This window comes from Cebus imitator, unplaced genomic scaffold (genome assembly GCF_001604975.1).
Source record: "Cebus imitator isolate Cc_AM_T3 unplaced genomic scaffold, Cebus_imitator-1.0 Scaffold300, whole genome shotgun sequence".
NCBI classification, from domain to species: domain Eukaryota; kingdom Metazoa; phylum Chordata; class Mammalia; order Primates; family Cebidae; genus Cebus; species Cebus imitator.
Window position 1 is genome coordinate 1,467,187 of NW_016107615.1, and position 19,668 is coordinate 1,486,854.

General features: G+C 34.6%; 1 protein-coding gene, 1 long non-coding RNA gene and 1 other non-coding gene across 7 annotated transcripts in view; 2 read left to right on the forward strand and 1 right to left on the reverse strand.

Annotated features, from left to right (window-relative positions):
* Positions 1 to 19,668, forward strand: part of NAALADL2 (N-acetylated alpha-linked acidic dipeptidase like 2) — a 1,349,309-nt gene that overhangs the window by 1,310,665 nt on the left and 18,976 nt on the right. The gene's annotated exons all lie outside the window — the stretch shown is intronic.
* Positions 9,295 to 9,398, forward strand: LOC119467531. The gene has a single exon (XR_005196068.1). It is a non-coding gene; the product is annotated as a U6 spliceosomal RNA (small nuclear RNA).
* On the reverse strand, positions 15,301 to 18,011 carry LOC119467528. Its single transcript, XR_005196066.1, has 3 exons — positions 17,957 to 18,011; positions 16,653 to 16,860; positions 15,301 to 15,387 (listed from the first exon to the last, which is right to left on the reverse strand). It is a non-coding gene; the product is annotated as an uncharacterized LOC119467528 (long non-coding RNA).

A 19,668-nucleotide genomic window follows, 5' to 3' on the forward strand; every position in this document is an offset into this window, starting at 1 on the left:
AACAGAAAGAGATCTTTATTACATGTGAGTAAAAAGTAAAAGAATAAATGGATACTTTTATAAAGTAGTGAAAGCCTTATCATGGCAGACATTAATATATAGGCTGGGTGGCCATAAGCAAGTATTTGGACCACATGAGGTTTAAGGTGCCCATTATTGCTAAAGTTCTGTGATCTCACATGTCACTTAATCTTCCAACATCTTAATTTCTACTTCTACAAAAGGAGATAATGGAATGAGACCCCTGTATAATATAAGACGTTTCCAAGCCTGATATTTGGTAATTTTCCTTTATGATTTTAAACTCAAATTCACATTTAAAATCCATACTTTACATATTTTTTCCAGTATTATGACTTTACATTATAAGTCTTTGGAAAATATACATTATTATAATAATAGATATGGTTAAGACACTTTGTATGCTCTTTGTATTTTTTTTTTAAGTATCAGGGACATAGCTGTCACCTTAAGTTACCTTCCCTGATGAGGTATATTCTAGTGGTGGGAATGGGAAAAAAAAGAACAAAATAATTAAATAAATGTAATGATGCTACATGTAATAATAGCTAAGCAGAAAAATTAAACCACATTATTTAAAAAAGCATTATTAAAGGTCATAAAGTAGATAACTTAAGTTTTTAAAATATAGTTTGTAAATTATTCTATTTCTTTTCCTTTTAAGAAAAATTCAGAAATTGATACAAATTATATGTAAAGAACATAGTTTTGCATATTATAATACAGTAAACTTTCTCCATTTGTCTTTCTTGCCACTTGCACTGGATACAAGGACCCCTTTATGGTCTAAATTACGCATCTGGTAAACTTTTTATTAACAATTCAAAACCATTTATGAACACCATTTACTTTATCATGCATTTTGAGTAGAAAAGTAAATATCTGTCTGCCCTTGAGTTAACAATGATTAAACAAGTGATTTTTTCCTGTTAGTAATGCAATTACAGTATACATTGTGTTCTCATTATGCAAGCCTCAAAGTATTGATTATAATAATGTTCTAACTCATGTAACAAACTTTAGGGCTGAAAATTTTTGGTTCATTATTTTGGAATTGTGCTAAACTATTACTATAGTTATTGAAGGAATATATGTCTACCATTCTTTTCCTTAGCTCTATTAATGTATACATATATATTAATTTACATATATTAATTTATGTGTGTATACATACATATATATATACTACAACTGGGTAAATAGATTAAATAGCTTCACTGAGATGTAGCTGACTGACCTTTATCTTAGGATTGTCATGAATTTGTACTTCTTTTATAAAATACATAACAAATTATTCTACTTCATGTTTTTTTCTCGATAGATGATTCATGTTTCTAAAATTATTGATGCAAACATTTCAGAATTACAATAGGATTTCTATTTTCAATGTTTATAAGCATGTTCTTAATGGGGAAGGAAATATTCAAAGTAAAAATCTGAGTTTAAGCAAATGGAAAGTTGATTGATTATTTATAGCTATAATTATATAGAGAATAAAATTGTTAATTACATTGTACAAAAGAACATTTGGTGAACAGGGTTCAATTTTTTTTTTTTTAATGTTAAGCAGTCTTTGGAGATGTTAGTCACATAAGAATCTCACTCTCTAACCCATTGGACATATAGAATTCTCATCTAATACACAAGAAAGAAGTAAAAATTATTTGTATTTAAAAAAAATTCTTGACAGAACTTTGCTGTATAAAGCCAAATACTTCATTCTGTATTTAGATCATGTCCCAAAGAATACCATCTCAATAAAAGTGACACTAAACATCGGAATATATATATATATATATATATATATATATATATATGTGTGTGTGTGTGTGTATATATATATATATATATATATATATATATATATACATATGTGTATATATATATGGGAATATGCAGAATAATATTCCTAAGGTCTGGCAACAGAGGATTCAAAGATTTTGAATCACTGTGCAATACTGCTGGGAACCGGCAATATAAGATCCCAACCTTCAAAGAGCTTAATCTAATTCAAGAGCTAAAATATACTATACATCAAATACTTACTGCAGATTACTTATTCAAATGGCACAAAGAACATACAGCCACAAAGTACTTTTGTCATTCGGTGAAGAGAGAAAGTATTCTCTTGTGGTAGTCAAGAAAGACTTTATAGTGAAAGAGAAAGATGTATTCGGGCTTGAGGGAAGGATAACATGCCGATTTCCAGGAGGATCGTTAGAAGAAAGACACAAAGGGGAAGTTGTGTGTGGTGTGCTCAAGAGTGAAGCACAAAAAGTAGAGTAGTTTGAAAGGTTATTGGGTTTGTGGTTATGGAAATGTAGGCAGGATCAAGTCGTAGAGTCCCTTAAATGCTCTGTTGAGAGATTTGGGCTTTCTTTTTCATGGACGCAACAAAAGCCATGTAGAAATAGGTGTCATCAGGAGGATTTATCTGATGCTCCTGAGAGGGTGCACTAGAGTTAGGAGAGAGCAGAAACCTTTAGAAGATGATGGGAGTAGGAAAGACATGGGCTGAAAAGAACATGATTTGGCATGTTGATGTCAGGAATGAAGAGCAAAGGGCCAATGTAGGAAGTGGTGTTTAAGAAGGATTTGTTAATTTAGTGATTCAGTGTCTCTAAGAATCTCATTTCAAGTTGCTTTTAGAATTCCTCTAGGTTGAGGTGGGAAAAGCATGATTGAGTGCTGGAAAGGGCCTGCTCTCTGCCCCATTTATTGGGCCATTTAGGTAAAGCACTCTGTGTCTATGTGTAATTATGTGAAGATCTGTGGATAAAGATAATTTCTAAAGTCATTTTCAGCTCTGCAGACTGTGAGTTAATGGACACTCAGTATTAAGCCTCACAGCCTCTATTTTCAAGGGGACATCTAATCCTGAGTAAGGGGAGAGGGTGAAGCCCCAAGGATAGACTGCAATGCCATAAATGAAAAAGCTGCAAAGTACATGGGAAGTACTGAACTTGGTCTGCAGTAAAGAGCCAGCAAAACAGTATCTACGCTCAGGGACCACATAAGTGAAAGTATGTCGAAAATTACAAAGCATCACAAAAATATCATTACTATCAAATCCAGCAGTGTAAAATTTGACTTGTTGCTCTTGAGCAGAAGTAGGGAATCCATGAGCCCCACACATTGGTGTTCCAGAATGTAGGGATCCATGAGCCCCATATTGGGCACAGAATGTGGCGAGCCAGCTCTACATCACCTGTGGGTACCCCGAGTTCGGCGGCAAGAAAGGAATGAGAGAAAGACAAATTAAGAGAAAAAGTGGGACTGGGGGCCATCACTTTATTATTCTGGTGGAAGTAGTGAAGGTCCCGAGCTCTGATCATCCACACTATTTACTGATGACAATCATTTTGATCTATAGGGTAGGGGTGGAGTGATGGTGGGATGAGTCGCTGAGCCGGAACTGGTGTGTCGTTCTAAGGATTGGTAACAGTGATGGTTTAGGAGTTTCACAAAACAAGAACATGTGATTGTTTTTAGCTTGTTATCTATGTACAGCTGGTGGAACAGGGACCTTACAAGGAGCATAGAAGTCTGGCTACATCATAGTGCTACGAAGGGGTTTTACATCCTTGAGCACAATGTTTATGCTAACAGAGCCGAGGTCACCCTGCACTGGAACATGAGGCATGGAGAGGCCTTCCTCCTCAGAGGTCTCCTGCGGCCTTCCGCAGTTTGTTGTTCCTTGTTCAGGCTTATTTTTATATTTTGGACACCAGCCCTCTATTAGATACATGTTTTGCATTATCTCTCAGATTATGGCTTGTCTTTTCATTCTCTTAACAGTACCTTTTGCAGAGCAGAAGTTGTTAATTTTAATGAAATTTGAATATTAAATTATAATTTTAATAAAATTCAGTGTAACAACTTTTCTTTCCTGTACTCTTTGTGTCATACCTAAAAAGTTAATGTCAAACCCAAGGTCACCCAGATTTTCTTTTATTTTAGCTTCTAGAAGTTTTATAGTATTGCATTTTACATTTAGGTCTATGATCCATTCTAAATTAATTTTCATGAAAAAGATAAGGTCTGTGTTTTGATTTTTTTTTGCATGATGTCCAGTTGTTCCAGCATTGTTTGTTAAGACTCTCCTTTCTCCATTGAATTGACTTTTATTTGTCATAAGATATAGTTTTAATATTGCTTTTTGCAATTAGCATCTCACTTGTCCACATTAGAATAGCTTTCAAAATTGAGAATACCAAATAACAATGATATTTTAGGAGAGCACTGGACTTGGGATTTTTAAAAGTGAGAAGAAATTTGGTATGAAAAATTGTCTTTTTCTTATTAGATTATCTGCAGCAAGATAATTAGCATCTCTGAGCATCAGTTTCTCATCTCCTAAGTAGATTTCAAAAGATGGTTAATGCTTCAGACTCTGATAATGTTCTCATTTCCAAAGCTGCCTCATATCACTATTAACCAAGGGAGACACACTTAAGAATTAAGTAATACAAGTTCTGTTTCCCCAGAATCACAGCAGTGAAGCAGTTCCCTCATGTTTAATTTTCAGTATGTTGTCCTTCCCTTTATTAAACCTTTGCTAATTGCTTGCCAACTGAAGGGTTGTGACATCTCATAGGAAATAAGGAGTTTGAAAAGGGACATTAAATATGCAGTTTAAAAAGAGTAAATAAAATATCTAAGTAGCACTACCTTCTAAATTAAATCTGAGGACTCTAAATGACAAACTTTCTCCAGTAGAAAAGAACTCTCTCAAATAACTTTCTTTACCTGTCTGAGGAATACTGTTGAAAGCATCGTGGCCTTCTGGGGCTTATTCTCCTCTATGTTTTAAGGTTTGACATTTGAACCACTTTTTAGATTTTGGCACCAGCCATTTTGTGATTGAAATTTAATTTATTTTTCAAAAAATGCTTCTTCCTAGCTTATTTTAGCAAATTTCAGCAAGATTTCTAGCCTTGTCACACAATATTGCGTTGTTTAAGGGTATGAGTCCTAGCTGCTACTCTTGTGTCTCTGTTATCTCCTTTCTTCACTCAACCATACACCAGCTTACATAGTCTTAAAAATGAGAGCAATAATTATTGCCAAATGATTGGACTAAACTAAAGATCTAAACTAAGAAACAGAAAGATCGTTGATTTTAATCTTTTAGTGTACAAATAGCCATGGGATTTCAAAACTGCTCCCAACAAAAATATAAGAAAAGATTTCTATTAATAGGCCACTAATAATACATAAGGTATATAAACACGACTCCACATTTATACATCAAGACAGCACATCTGCATAAAATCTCATCTTTATTGGGAGGCAGAGGCGGGTGGATCAGGAGGTCAAGAAATCGAGACCATCCTGGTCAACATGGTGAAACCCCGTCTCTAATAAAAATACAAAAAATTAGCTGGGCATGGTGGCACATACCTGTAATCCCAGCTACTCAGCAGGCTGAGGCAGGAGAATTGCTTGAACCCAGGAGGTGGAGGTTGCAGTGAGCCGAGATTGTGCCATTGCACTCCAGCCTGGGTAACAAGAGCGAAACTCCATCTCAAAAAAACAGAAATGTCATCTTTAGCCTCTCTCCGCATGTAAAGAGACAGCAGTTAAACAGCAATAAGTGTTTCCTTTCCTCTCCATTCTGACACACACATATAAACACACTGCTGCATTATTGTGGTGAGGTAGGATTATAGGGAAATTTTACAAAAGGATAAGAAATTTGGTGTGGCTTTGGAAAAGAGAATCAGAGATCTACTCTTTCATTTGTATTGATTTGAAAGGCATGAGAAATCAAGGAAGCAAACATGAGCCAGCATCTAATTCTGGCTAATAGACAGAAATAGGACTCTTAGGAAAAGTGAACATCCTCCAATACCACCATTAGAGATTAATTAAAGTCTAATTATTATATTTAAAACAAAACTGTTGATTATGCTTCAGTATCCCATTGTTCATCCTTATGTATGGTATTTCAGCTACATTTTGGCTAAGCAGACTATAAGGACTATGTAAGTAACTATATTTATATTATTGTTTCTTTGGGAAGACACTGTGAGTTCTAAACAATAGCATAATCAGGAGTTCAGGTGCACATCCCATGTGTAAGTTGAGGGACAGTATGTGTATGTGTATATACCTGTGCCTGCCTTTATGTGTCTCTGGCATTGTGTCCTTAGGGAAGATGTCACAGCAGGTTCATAACAAAGGAAGTTATTTCAGAAATGGCCATAATGACCTTGTGGAAGTTCAGAGGACCATTTCAAACTAATCCGAGCCAAGACCATTTTTTTGTTAGCATCCTTGAAAGCAGAAAAATAGCAATGTAAATGTCAAGATGTTTCTGCCTTTAACCAAGAATAAAAAAAGAAAACAATCCACTAAAAGTACTTTTCAAACACATAAGCTCCCAAAACTTTGCTTTTGAAAGATGTTAGAACCAGTTTATATTTAGGCAAGCAGTGACATGAAACAGAACTATTAAACACATTTCTCAGGTATTATATGATCAGTTTCCAGCTACATATTCAGTACATACATAATTTTAAGAGGTTGAAACCCAAACCCCCCAAATCATTTCAGAATAACAGTGATCTCATTATATAGTTTTCATTGTGTTTTAATCAGAGTTAGTTATGTAAGTCCTAATAGAACCTTGTGTTCCGTGTTTGATTGGGATAATGACTACCTTGTTCGGGTTGTACTTTCTTTTAGTGAGGTGTGGGTGGTCTGGTTGGAAGTAAAATCCCACCATTGTTTCTCTTGTCATTAATTCTATCAGCAATGCCTCTGATTTCTTTAGACTATGAAAAATAAGTAGTGATTAAGAATTACCATAATGCTTTAAAAAATTTTTAACAGCGACCACTTACACAAAAGAATCTATGTATGAATACAAAATTTGATAATCTTTAGAGTGACAATGTAAAATTTCCAAAAGAGGATCGAAGACCTGGTTCATATACAAAATCTTTGTAATGTTGATCATTATAGACATTCCCTTTTACCCTTTTATGAATAAATGCATACATAAGTTTTATAATTATATGTTCCTTTCACATTTTTTAAGTTTCCACTTCTTAAAGGAGGAAAAAAGCCCCCAAATTTTAAGAAAAACCAGATTAATATACCAAAATTCAAGCCTCATTTTTTTCAATCACTCATTTTGTTGATGTTAAAACCAAAAAAAAAAAAAAAAACCATATTTCATTATAACAGACAACGTTCAAATAGAATTTGATTAGATATTTAAAAACTTGTCTTAAAAATTTCAATTGACAATGAAATAAGGATAATTATTCTGAGATCCAGCTTGCTAGTATCAACATATTAATCTTTGTGTGTACAACTGTTTGGATTTTATAAAAATGTCCCTTTCAGTTTTAAGGTATAGTCTCATTTAAAGTGAGAAAAAATTACTGTTGTCATATTTGAAAGTCAAGACCCATTGCCAGTCTGAGGGTGACTTTGTGATTTGATGGTACATTGAATAATTAAGACTAACAATAATAACAATACTTGCCATAGAGGATAATTTATTTGTATGAGACACTATGCTGCACATTTTTCATATATTATTTGTAACACTGCTAACAATCCTGCCACATTGGTCTCATTATTCCCTTTTTACATATAAGAAAACCAAGGCTCAGGAAAAGTTAACATACGGCAGAAATGGGATTTGAACCTAGTTTGTTTTCTCTAAAACCATTACTCTTTCTACTAGACAATACTGTATACATTTGATCCAAATTGTCCCTCATTTGCTCAGAAATCATCAATAAATTTAGCTAGATTTTAGTGTTAATATAGCCAAGTATGTATAGATTACGTTTTCCACATTTCAGAATTACATCTCCTAACCTTGATAAGAGAAAATTGCATCTGTGAGGGAGCAAATTTATCCCTACTTCTGGAAAAGAGATATGCCTTATTGTATTGAATCAATAAAATTATCTTGACTCCAAATAGTGCCTATCTCTTCATGTTTCCATAAATCTCAGATGTAATTTAAAAAGTGGAATATTTGTCTGCTAAATCTCATATAGTATAGTTAAAAATATTTTTACATAAATGGCAATATAGTATAGAGGAGGGGCTCGGTAGACTGGGAACTTAGAGTTGTGAGCTGAAGACCCAAAAGACTCCAGAATAAGTCACTTAACTTTCATGACATTTATTCTGGCAATCAATTAAGTAAGAAAAGATGAATCTAGATTCACCACTGAATTTCTAAGATAGTGAAAATATTAGTTGAGGAAGTATTTATAATTAATACAAATTGACTTCCTTTTCTAAAATGCATTTCAGGGAAATAATTATTTCAATGGGGGAAGAAAAATAATGAAATCTAGGTTCTCTTGGAAACCATGTTACATATTTTAGCATTTGTTTCTGTTTTATCTGCTATTTTATTTTTTATGTGTATAAATATCTTTCTGATTTAATATAAATCAAAGAGAATTAAGAGACAGAATTAAGAGAAAGGATCATGCTGAAGCACCTAATACCTCATTTTGCTGCATAATGAAACTAAAGTTTCCAATTGCTGTGTAAATCATGTGTTTAGTAGATGAAATGTTCAGGAATCATTTTGCACTTGACATTTTCTAGATTATGAATAGCAAAATTCTCTTCTTATAATAAGAAAGTAGACCTGTAAGCCACAAAATATATGGAGCAGGTATAGCATATTGAGATGATACACAAAGAAAGCAGTGGGAGCCAATAGGCATGATTCTATAAAGCACGTATTTGATCCTGTACACCATCTCAGTGGAATCCTTTGTTCAAATGAAAGCTTACATGAGCTACACAAGTTGACAAGTAAAGGGACATGAATGTTCCCTCTTTTCCCATAGTCACCTCAAAGGAGTACGTGGTTTTTCAGCCACTTCTCTTGATTGTGCTGCTTCACCAGTCTGTTTACTAAGAACACAAGACTACAACATTTTCAACGGATAAAAACAAGGTCTGTGAATTGATAATTGTACTTAGATTAGATCAACTTGGAAATTCATAAGGGCAATAATGGATGAAATGGGAAGTAGTCACCCCATAGTCTATAGTTAGAGCTAAATATAATGATTTAATGTATAATTGATATAATCCTAATAAAACTGCAACAAACGCTCGAATTACATATGGTGGGATTCTAGTATTTCCTCTAAGTCTACCATTATCTGACTAGTTTCGCTGAGAAAATTAGGAAGCAATCTAGGTATTCAAATTAGGAATAATTTTAATAGAATTATAAGTTTGTGCATTACAAGCATTCAAGATTTAAAAGTCAAGGAAGTGCTCACTTTAGTATCACATATATTAAAATTGAAATGATACAGAGATTAGTATGACCTTTGCACAAGGATGACATGAAAATTCATGAATTGTTCCATATTATTACAAACAAAAAATAATATTTTTTTTAAAGTTGAGGAAGCTGTAAGTTTCCTTAGCTTTCTTTAAGCTAAGTTTCATAGAATCAAGAACACTAGAACTGAAATAGCACCTTCAATGACAATACCAGCTGCCTGCGGTTCTCAAGCAGGCAACTTCCAGGATGCCTGCAAACATTGCTGAAGCAAGCAGATTCCGTTCTACTTCTGCCTTCCAAATCCTGCGTGATGACTGTTGCACATTTTTTTTTTTTTGAGACAGAGCCTAGTTCTAATTGCACAGGCTGGAGTGCAATGGCACAATCTCGACTCATTGAAACCACCGTCTCCTGCGTTCAAGTGATTCTCTTGCCTCAGCCTCTGGAGAAGCTGGGATTACAGGAGCCTGCTACCATGCCCGGCTAATTTTTTATATTTTTAGTAGAGATGGGGTTTCACTATGTTGGTCAGGCTAGTTTCGAGCTCCTGACCTCAGGCGATCCACATGCCTCTGCCTCCCAAAGTGCTGGGATTACCGGCGTGAGCCACCACGGCTGGTCCACTGTTGCAAATTTTATATCTTTTTCTGCACCTTGAAAAACATTTGTTGACTAATTTATCCAGAGAAACTTTCTTGGTCCTTTATGCTGTTTTCCCTGGATTTTAAAAGAACTGGGCCCTGTCTTGTGCCATAATTGGTCATGGTGGGGTTTTATTGGGGTTTTGTTGGCCCACAACAGGTTTTATTGGGTTGTTCCATTTATAATACATGTGTATGTCAAACAATGGTCAGGCTATCAGGATACTACCTATGGGAATTTTAAGAACAAAATAAAACTCATGTGCCGGCACTTATTACACTCAATGCATACCTCTGGTCTTCACAATAGCTTTTGTAACAATTGTTGGAGCTGCTACTTTCCCAGGCCTTTCTTGTTTCAAAGCCCTCACCCTCGGTGTACTCCCAGGAGCTCTATAAACAGTGTTTTGATCTACCAGGTGACTCATCTGGTGGATATTTTCCCCATTATATATGTAAGGGCCCTGAAGTTTAGAAAAATTAGTTTTTTTTCTTGAAAGCTACCAGAGATGGTAAAGTATGTAAATTGGTTAAGAGATTAAACCTGGTTGCAACCATTCTGAATTTTATTTTAAAAAACAAATTTGGCAGGGCACAGTAGTTCATGACTATAATCCCAGCATTTTGGGAGGCCGAGGTGGGTGGATCACCTGAGGTTGGGAATTCTAGGCCAGCCTGGCCAACATGGTGAAACCCCATTTCTACTAAAAATACTAAAAATTAGCCCGGTATAGTGGTACGCCCCTGTAGTCCCAGTTACTCCGGAGGCTGAGACATGAGAATCGCTTGAACCTGGGAGGTGGCGGTTGCAGTGAGCCGAGATTGCACCACTGCACTCCAGCCTAGGTGACAGAGTGAGGCTTTGTCTTAAAATAAAAAATGTAGCAGCTTCACAGACAGGAGTGGTATACAAAGAAGATTTAAAACTGAGTGTGAATAAAATGATCATATTGTGAGCCAAAAGAGAAGCAGAATATATTTTATCTTACACACACAAAAATGGACATTTAATATTTTGCTGTTACTTCTATCTAGACTATAAGATTAATGCCTATGGCTTGGGTGATACTTTGTTTCTTGCATTTCCTGATTCTCTTTCCAATCTTACTGCCTTTCTTACCTGTCAGTTAGAAGTTGATGCCACTTTTTCAAAATACTTATCTTAAAATTACTACTGATTCCATTATACTTATTAATTCAGTGAGTACATAGTGTCTGCCATATGCAGAACTGTACCAGGCACTGAGAATACAATGCCCAAAAATATAAATATCAATCTTACCCTTGTAGTCTTTACTTTCTATTGGAAAGAAACAGAGAATAAGCAGACAAAAGACCAAATAAATATGTAATCACAAACTTTAAAATTGTCTTGAAGGAAAGAAACATAACTTTTTCCTTTAAGGTAGCTTAATAGATTTGGGGGAGTAACTTGGTTTGGGATTGAAAAATGAAACAAGGACCTAGAGGCTGTAGAGAGGGGCTAAGTCTTATTTTCAGGCACTTTAATATCTGATTTCAAGTATTCTGTATATCTCTGATTGCTATGTAGAAAACAGATTTTAGAGGTAATGAAAGAAATGGAAAAATTAGAAATGACGTGTTCTTTTAATAACCTAGAATGTCAGTCAGGATTTTCCAGAGACACAGAACAGTAGGACAATAGGAGATGGCATGTGTGCATTTGTGTGTGCGTGTGTATGTGTGTGTGTGTCTGTGTATAATTTTAAGGAATTGGCTCGTATGACTGAGGAGGTTGGCAAGCCTGAAATCTGTAGACAAGGAAGGCAGACAACTCAGGGAAGAGTTGATGTTATAGTCTGGACCCCAATCTCTGTAGGTAGGCTGTGGCAGGCTATACATTTAGTTAGAATTTCTCTATTATATTAATAGTCTAAGGCTGAGTTCTTTTTTCTTCAGGATACATCATGTTTTGCTTTTGAGGCTTCCAACTGATTAGATGAAGCCTACCCACATTGTCAAGGGCAATCTCCTTTACTTAAAGTCAACTGATTATAAACATTAATTACCTCTGTAAGATTCCTTCACAGCAACATACGGACTAGTGTTTGAAGAAACAACTGGGCAGTATTGCCTCATTACGTTGACAGGTAAAATTAATCATCACAGAGATCATGTTGGTGGGGGTGGCAATGGAGAGAAGATTAATTTGTAACATTTTGGACATATAATCTACAAAAACTTGGTGATGGATTAAGGTATGAGGATAAAGGTAAGGGAAGAAATCAAGAATAACAGGTCTTTCTCATGAGCAGTCGATTTTAACAGCTGTGATGTACAAAGAATGAATCTTTCCTAAATGCAATTCTGCTGACTTCAGCTTAAATAATATGATTGACAAGGCAAGATTACTTTTGTTACTCACTTTAAATAACTAAATAATCTTGAGAAGAAATTCTGTTTGTATCTGTCTAGGTATATTTGCTAAATCCTAATGTAGACTATAAATGTGCCTTGCCTTTTCTTTCTCATCCAAAATAATTACATGCAAATAGTAATCTATTCTTTATGCAATAACGTGAAATGGGAAGAAACATAGCCAGATATTTTTGGAAGGGATAGCCTTCAAATGTGCCAGGTACCGTGTCTCCAATTTTTTTTTATTGCTAATCATAGTAGGTCTCATTTTCTAATCAAAGCTTACATATGCCACACCAGGGAGTTTGGATGATATGCTAACTCAATCTAATTTTACACAATATAATTCAAAAGCCAATAAAATATAGCCTTGTCAGACACAAAAGTTTTAGAGGGAGGAATGTAATATAGGCACCAAATGTTAAGTATCCTCTCTGCAGGTGGTTGTAGATTTCCTGTGTTTCCAATTTCTCTTTTCTTTTCTTAACCATGAAATTAAATAGACAGCTTTGAATAACTAAAGAATAGACATTTTTTCAAAGCTGATTCATAATGCCATCTTTTTTTCTAAAATACAATATCATATGGATGAATAGAAAATCATTTCAGACATAGAAAGTTAAGAATTAAAATGTAGTAAAATATTTTCTAGATTAACTACTAGAGGTTGATGAGTACCTATGCTTCATTTTATTTCAGAAAATGTTTACCCTTTTATTTTATATATTTGTTACTGTAAGTCGCAGCTGAAAGGCTAGATAATCCATAAAATCATATTTTCCAAAGTCAAATTATTAATTTTACATACAATTTTTATTAGGTTTAGACAGGTTCCATTTATCTTAACTCATTAGTATTATGTTAGCAGATTTTCTATGTAGATTAAGCTTTCTCTAAGTAAATCAAAAGTTTTGTGATTTCCATTTTATTTCATAAAATTTTAATATCTATTATATAAAAAGTATAACCTAAATGTATTAGTTTTCTGTGAATTCATAACAAGTTGCCATAAATTAGATGGCTTACAACAACAGAAATTTATTTCTTCCCAGTTCTGGAGGCCAGAAATCTGAACTCAGGAGGTCAGCAAGGCCACATTTTCTCTGGAGTCTAAGGGAGAGTCCATTCCCTGTGGCTGCTGGCTTTCCCTCGTTTGTGACCACGTCACTTCAATCTCAGTCTTACGAGGCCTTCTTTTCTTTGCGTATCTATTTAATCTCTCTCCATCTTTCTTTTACAAGGAGACTGATGATTGGATTTAGGGCACATTTACATAATACAGGATAATCTCCTTATATCAAAATCTTTAATCACACCTGTATTAGTCTTCTCATTCTGCTCATAAAGACATACCCGAGACTGAGTAATTTATAAAGGAGAAAAGCTTAATTACTCACAGGTCAGAATGCCTGGGGAGGCCTCAAGAAACTTAGCGTCATGGTCGAAGGGGAAGCAAACACATCCTTCTTCACATGGGAGCAGCAAGAATTGCCAAGCAATATCAACATCTGCAAAGACACTTTTTGCAAAGAAGGTAACATTTACAGGTCCTAGAAATTAAAATTTGGATGTATATTTGCAGTCAACATTCAGCCCACGACACCAGATAACGTAAGGAATATGGGTGTAGATTAGACAATGGCTTTTTTTCCTAACAGATGTGCCAGTTTATTAAGCTTTATTTTTGTTGTTGTTGTTGCAATCCCATCCTTGTATGCTATGTTTTGTGAACCTGGGACCAGGACTCTACAAACTGCATTTTCACTTTGCCAGCTGACTTCCTGATAAACTCTAATAAGAAGCAGTAAAAGAAAGCTGGAAGCCAGAAGGAGGATGAAAATATGCTTCTTTCTACTACAATTTGTTCCTGTTTTTGCTTTCTTTTCCTGTCACTGTCACCCTAACAATACTTCTTCACCTAAGTAGTGACAGTTCATTCTAGTAGTAGGAGTTCACACTGATTTTCACTTTTTCCAACATTAGCTAAATCTGACTCAAAATACTCATCAGAGACACTGGCATGAGTGGACTAGAGTCCTTCCTCATAGGTCTGGGGTCCAGTTACACAGGGTTCCATCTCTGATCTCAGGGACATCGGTTGTAGCTAAGCAGTGGCCCCTATTCAGAGGCCTGAGTTTCAACTTCACAGGATACTTCCTCTGAGCTTCTAAGCTTTAATAATTCCAAAATTTTCCGTTCTCCAACCCTAGGAATAGTAGATCCTTCCTGCCGTTGTATGTTAACCTTTGTGACATTTTAGGGTTGTGTTTCTTCCACAGCATTTTAGGGATTCCTCTGTGCCTTAGAATCTAAACTACATGTAAAGTATCTTCAACTATAATTGCCAAAAAGATGGAGAAACAGTTACAGAGAAACCAAGGAGTAAAAGGTTTGTGTTACCATTTTCTTCCACTGGGGTAAGATTTAGGCAGACATCATCGTAACAGGTAGATGGTACTTGAGCAGGATCTTATAATTAGTAGACTCCAGTCTTCAAAAGATAGTAATGAGAAAGTGGAAGGGCATTTCTCAAGAAAACCTTACCGAAAGGTATCAAAGTTGTTATGTGTCTCAAAATCTGCTTAAAACGTTTAACCTTCCCTTGTTGATTGAAGGTCATTAAGTTATGTATTTTTTTAGAATACAATAAAACCCTCAAAGAGAGTCACCTGCTTCTATGAAAAAAGTGACAAATATTCTGCTGCTGAAAACTAGAAAAAAATGAATAGTGTTTTGTTATTTTTTTTCATTTCTGTATTTTTATTGGTTGCTTCTAATTGATGTCATCGTGTCTAGCTGCTAGAACCTGATGATGATTGCTTCAGTTATTCAGTACTATTCTACCTCTCTTAAGGGACAGTCTGTTGGGCTTTGTGAGTTATTTGCCCTTCCAAGTGCTGTTTAAGGTTATTTTAATTTGATTGCAGTGTTCAGGAAGCATGACCTCAGAATAAGTAGGAATGTTCCTGCCCATAAATAAACTCATCTCGATTGTAGCTCTCTTCCTGGCACAGGAGAGTATAATTTTAACTTTTCATGTGGTTCAGGGGTATTCATCTTAAAGTGATAATCAGAAAAAAAGTTTGCTGAGAGATCTTTGGGATCTAAGTGTTTTTGCTTATAAGTCCAATATCTAGGGTTCCCTAACATAAACACGTTATAAGATCATAAAAAAATTGACAGTAAACACTAGCTATTTGCAACGAATTGCAAAGCAATAAGTTAACGTACATGAATTCTGTCAGTAAGATTGACTGAATTTGAGAATATTAAGCCAAGTATGTATCCACTCTTCCCCCATATAACGTATGTGGTTTATTGTGTCCACATAGTCTCTTTTCAGAGATTGTAAATTATACTGTTTATGAACTCTTGATGACTGAAACACAATTGGAGCTTGAAGGTCAAGGCAGCAAACTGCATCCTAAATTCCTATTTGTTGATGATGTATGGCACTGTTAGTAATACAGTCTGTGCTGCTACAGTTAAAGATCTGTCAGTGTTTCTAATATACATTATTATTTCAGGATTTGATAATATGACCACTTATCCTTATGCTGAATATATGATGAAAGGCCTCATCAGTGGGAAGGCATCTTCAAGTTTTTTAAACAACATTATATGATATTTATTTGCTTTCCACGTTATTAAAACTTTAATAAGATTTATGGTAAGCTAGACATAAACAGCACCTATATACAGGCACCATGCCGCCATAAGTATATGACTTATATTAATGCTGAGAAATAAACTGTTATTTCAGATTTCCATTTCATTACCTATATTCATTTTAAAAGATTAGAAAAAATATTTTTTAATCCTTATTTTCAAAAAATGCCTGGCTTATTTCTTCTCCCTTATCAGATGTCTATAAAGAGTATACAGAGCCTAACAATATAGTAAAGTACATATAATAAGTAGTTATAGCTTGACTCATTGGTTTGTTTGTAGGAAAAAATAATTCTGAATAATTTTTTAAGGAACTCAATTACCTGTTTAGTTAAAAAATAGCCTGTGGTTGTGTGAGCTGGATCTACAGAGCTATGCTGTTCAACGTGGTAGCCATTAGCAATGTGTGGTTACTGATAATGTGAAATGTACTTAGTGCAAATTAAGATGTTAAGTATAAGGTATACACTTGATTTTAAGACATACTACCAAAAAATAAAAATGAAGTGAAAATATAGCATTAATAATTTTTATATTGATTCACATTGAAATTATAATATTCAGTAAAGTAAATAATAAAACTACTTCATTTATTTCTTTTGTATTTAGTTTAATATACTACTAGAAAATGTAAAATTATACATGCAACTTACATTATAGTTCCACTGTATAGTGTTCCTGTAGATGCTCCCAAATATCCCACATTTTTTCTTATAGATGATACACACAATTGATTTGAATGGACTAAAAGTAGGATGTTTGGTTTATGATACATCCAAGATATGATCAGAAAGTAGTAAGGCCTTTCTTATAGAAATTCTCCATTACCCTAACCTTGGTTGGTGATGTTGTTACAGGTGTCTGTGATAGTGGATGGAAAACATAGAAGTGGGAAGATGTAAAAAGAAAAACTAAATATGGGAGTCCATAGGAGTGAGTGTCTGAGACATTAATTAAAACAAAACAAAATTCAAACTTAAAACATTTGTTGAATGTAAATCCATTCATCTGTGATACTGAGTATAGAAAAAGAATATTTTTATCCTTGAGTAATATTATTTTCAGATGAAATTACTTGTAGTAGCAATAGTTATTACTCAAAATTCACCTTATAGCTACTAAACTTCTGCAACTATAATCTGATTTCTCTAGAGCCTCATTAAAACAACAACAATGACAAAAACTCTGCTATTTGCATCATTCATAAACTCATTAATTCAGCAAACATTTATGTGCCTATTCTGTTGTGGGCATTATGTTTGAAACTAGATGATCCAAAGATAAAGTACTTTCTCTTTCAATTCTTATTAGATGTTTATTTTGCATTCTTTTGCTAATTTATAATCTCTGTTAGCCTGAATTTGTCTAAGTCTGTAATCATGGTTGAAATTGCTTTGGGCATCCCATTGGAAAGAATCACAGAAACCTAACCCCACTGTGTTATCATACATGGATACCACAAGAGCCAACAGAGAAACAATAATGTGTTAACATTACAGGAGTCCAAGTGGGCTAGAATAGTTGTAGCAGTGGTTAGACAGGACATCACCACACTTGTCGTATTAGTGTACAATAGCAAATAAATTATATTAATAGAATTGAGTTACAGAGTATTTTAACTGAGCCAGTGTTGGAGCTTTCTTTTTTCATCCCTTTATTATGTTTTACTGCGTGTATTCTTTTTTCCCTCAATCCTAAGATTAAAAGAGATTTTTTTCCCCAAAGTTAGCTTGGTCACCTCTAATTCTTGCCTCCTTCTTCTCCTCCTTATGACCTTACTCTATCAATTTTCAGAAATATTCTCACCTACGTTTCTATACATTATCAATAGTTTTGGTTGCTGCAGTAATTTCTGCCCTCTGATTTGAAAACATACTCCTAAGACCTATCTTAAAACAAATCAAGCATTCTCCCCTCCACTCTTTCATCTTACTGTACCCTCCTCCGTTTGACATACCTCCCCAATAGTCAGATCGCTTGCTGTCTTTCATCCTGCATGGCTCATTCAGTCTCACTCATTCATTCATTACAGAACCTGTAACATTGGCTCTCCTTCCCCTACCCAATATTCTAATTCTGTTATTGCCCTTACATTACCAGCAACTGCCATTCAGAAAACACAGTCTTTCCCCACTACCCGAGTCTTTATTTGCTTGGACCTCTCTGACCATTTCCTTTTTGCAAACTATTGATTATCATGCTTAGTAAAGTGAATGCAACTTAAGATCTGTCTTCAACTACTTAATTTGATTTTAGCAGATTTCTCCTTTTATTTACCTGTCGCATTCCCTTTAAATTAAGAAACAGTTATCCCAATGTTTTCATCTGGAAGATTGCACTTTGATTCCAACTTTGCTTAAGAAAAATTTTTCAAGAAATCGTATAGAAAATCTGTCAATTATTAAATCTCAATTAGTGATGTTTTTTCTTCTATCAAAAGAGGCAGACATTTAACAGAGATACAGTGGAGAAGAAGGGAATACGATCAGAGACTTTGAGGCACATACCTGAAGGTTATATTCTTTATTTTTATATTTTTGATTTTGGAACAATATCTTTATTATGCTCAGGAAATGCCTGCTGGTTCAACCGTAAATTGTTGCATTAAAAGAGACACAGATTTAAGTGTTTAGGGTGGGTGGGCGAGTGCTTAGTGTCTGTAATAAACTGACTCCCTTGTTAGAAAACGTTCTCAGGCAACTATCTCATACTAACTAACTTGACTTTGAAAGGGAACCAGTGTCATGAGATATGGTGGAAAATGTATTTGCTGTCTTCTTATTGATGAAGCTGTGAATTTTTTGTCAGTTTGGGGTTTGTTACACTCTGGCAAGTTTGAAAAGGTCTATTTTATTGTTTCTTTCAGAAGCTTTTTCTTCTGTCATCCATGAGTTTCAAATTTAGCTCCTGTTGGCATGTTGTTTTAAAATAAATCCCAAAGCAGTTAAAATATTGAAATCAAAACCCTTTCAATAATGTAGTTTCCTAAATCTTGATTCTACTACTCAAGGGCCATGTGATGTTAAACAAGCTAATCTCTCTGAACCCAGTTTCTTTCTCTAGCAAGTGGAAATAATATCAGTACCTATGACATTAAACTGTTTTGAGGATTATATGCATTAAAATATGCAAAATGCTTAGAATATGGGTAAGCATATGTCAAATGTTCAAGTATTCACAGTTACTACTTTTATCACTATTAGTTTATGCAATCAAATTTATTCAGTATCTGCATTTTAGAAACCTGGAGAAATACACAATGAACAAGGAACTCCTGTCCTTGAGGAGCAACAAGTATGTGTCAAGAGTCACAAGGGCGTGTGACTAGTGCTGTGATAAAACCATCAGCCTCTGTGGTTGCATTCAGAATAAATCAACAAACTCCGCCTAGGGTTTGTGACAAAACATGAGTAGTTGGATTCTGAACTGTGTCAAATTAGTGCTATAGTTTATCCACACCACAAAAGTCTTTGCTTTCATCAGTATCTCTGAGAGTCAGTAGCTGGATCTCCTCCCATACTCCAAATCAGAAAATATAGAACTTTTCCTCAATAATTTACCATGATCCTTTAAAAATTACGAAGAATTTGCTGCTCTCAACCTACTATGAACTTCCAGAGACATTCTCTCTAATAGTTTAAAATACATTTAGTATAATGTTTTCATATG